We start from the raw sequence: 2,847 nt of genomic DNA, 5'->3' as shown, positions 1-2,847 counted from the left end.
CATATGATGCAAATTAATAAATATACTATAAATTATATGTTTTGGTAAATAAAATAATTAAATTATTTATTTAAAAAATCCTATTTTATAAGAACAAGTAAATTAACTAAAAACTAAAATAAAAAATAATTACTTTTGTCCACCGTTTAAAATTACTTATTTATTGCATTTTGAAGATGGTGGTAAGCTTAGCAATATAAAATTTAGGATTCATCAGTTGAGAACAATGATTTATATAATTATTTTATTACTTCATATATTTGTGGCCTTTTCAATTCATACGAATATATTTCTCATAAGTTATGATTTTAATTTTTAGTTATTCCTGAATTTTTTATTTGCCTTTACGGTGATTAGTTTAGCGATGAAAATTCAAGGGTTCACCATTTGAAAAAAAGAGTTTGTATCATATTTTTATTACTTTTTATATAATTTAAAATATGACCATAAATAATTAGTCTTTTTATTTTAGAATATATGATTTAATATACTAAGTGTAACACCCTAACTTTTAGTATTTCATGATCGCACTAAAAGCAAGGCGTTACTAACCTAATACATTTTATTATCTATGTAATATTGAGCCTTTACGCGTAAATCTGTCGATGGTTTTTACTAAAATTTATAACATTTCCAACAAGAACAAACAACACATATTCACATACTTAATATTGATAATACATTGTAGTATTACATACAAAAGCAATTACAAAATCTACCCTTCTGAATAAAACTCTAACTAACGAGTTGAGGGGAAAACAAATTCTAACAACTCAACTCGTAAACATATTCTTCTGTGCTATCGCCGCTTCGCACCTGTAGCTGAAAGGGGGTGGAGATAGGGGGTAAGAATTGGGGAGTTCTTAGTAGGGTTGGGGTGTATAGTTATATCCATTTTATATATACTTGGTTAGCAACAACAGTCAACAAAGTACGAGCCAATTCAGCAATTATAGAACACAGAATCCAATCACAAGCACACACAATCATAGAAAACACACTCACAAACAAATATGCGCAAACAAGTATGATGCATGTCTATCCCTAGTGCAGGTAATGAGCTCATCTGTCGGCTTCAACTCGCTCCCGACGTAACTCAGCAACCTTTGTCTGAGTTTGGTTTCCAGTGTCATAACCTCTATAAGCAACATCTGTCTTATAGGTGCGACTCTCTTGAGCCGATGTATGCAAACATAACCTCTGTAAGCAACCTCTGTCTTACAGGTGAGGCTCTCTCTGGCCAATGTATGTATCGATAACCTCTGTAAGCAACATTTGTCTTACAGGTGCGACCATCCCCTGAATTGGCCAATGTATCTTTGGAAAGCAAATCTCAGTGGACTCACCACCATATCTCTGCTCATTTTCAGCAGGTACACAATCATTTCAACTCATTCTTTCTTTCGTTTCTTTTATTCCTGCTCTCTGTTCTCCTGTGACAGAGGTTCTTTTTACTTAAAATATCCTTTTTTTCTGTGCTTCTTTTTTTCTTTTATTCTCTTTCTCATCTTTCTCTTTTATTTTTCTTACTTCTTTTCTTTCTATCTTCTTTTCTTCAATCTTTTAACTCCTTATCATAACCCAACTTCATAATCTTCCCTCGCCTTTCCCTAACTGTCTTATGGAAAAGAATTATAAAGTACTTTAATTAAGTCTGCGTTCTCTAAAGCTTTTAAGATCACTCTGTTTACTCTTCCCTGACTTATAATACTATTAATAATATCTTTACTATATAATATTCTTAATAAAATAATAATAACAATAAAATAAGATATTTTAAATGGTAAATAAATAATATTTATATCTATTCTTAAAAACTTAGTTTCGTAAAACTTTTATTCTTCAACTCTTGCTATCTATGTTTTAAACCTCAAACTCTTAAATATTTTATTTTTAACTCAACATCTTTATAAAACTATGTTTGAAGCTTCACTTATCTCAATATTTATAAAAGTAACCCTGAATTTTTATAAAATACCCATTTCTATCCATGAACTTTATTTATTACCTAAAATACCCGAAAAACTTATATAATTATAATATTAAACTCAATCTTTTCATAAAAATACAAGTATATTTTCTCAAAAATAATTCTTCTTGGTTGATTCTTCTCTTCACCAAAAATGAAACCCTCCTTATTTTCTTTTTAAAATATACATTTAAATCTTAATCCGTTTTTAAGTTTTACGGTTACCGATTTTTCACAACTTTTAATTTAATTTCTCGGCCATTGAACCTCATCTACTTTATTCAAAAACTAACACAATGACAGTCCCAAATCAGCCTCATTATCATAGTTTGGGCAGCACAAACATGACCAAATCACAAGCTTAATCACATATAATAATATATCAACAAAATTCAATATAAAGTCAATAAAACTCCATCAATAATCCATCATAACAACCATTCACTTATCCAATACAAATTTAATCGGTGAGAATTTACCAAAACCCTACCTCCGTAAAAAATGAAAATACTCGAGGCTAAGGAGAAGCTTTCTGATCGAGCTGTTGAAGAAAAAAATGTCAGAAATCATCTGTGCCTCCTAAAACTCCAGTTGGTCGAACTCAAAGGGTAGGGGAGCTACGTCACTGTCAACTTTCACGATCAAATCTGGCACTAATGTGTAGAGAAAGAGGATACGAACACTTTTATCGGATTAAATTTTTTTATTGAAGTTACGGATCTCAAGAATTCGAAACTGGAAGTTTTTGGAAAGTTCACTGTTTCTTTCTTTTCTCTCTCGGTGCTATCTCTCTTGTACCACCCAAAAATGAAGCATGCAATGCTAATTAGGTGCTAATGATCATGATTTATGAAAAAGGTTACACATAAGACATAAGA

This window comes from Arachis ipaensis, chromosome B03 (assembly GCF_000816755.2).
Source record: "Arachis ipaensis cultivar K30076 chromosome B03, Araip1.1, whole genome shotgun sequence".
NCBI classification, from domain to species: domain Eukaryota; kingdom Viridiplantae; phylum Streptophyta; class Magnoliopsida; order Fabales; family Fabaceae; genus Arachis; species Arachis ipaensis.
Note: the sequence above shows the minus strand (reverse complement) of the source record.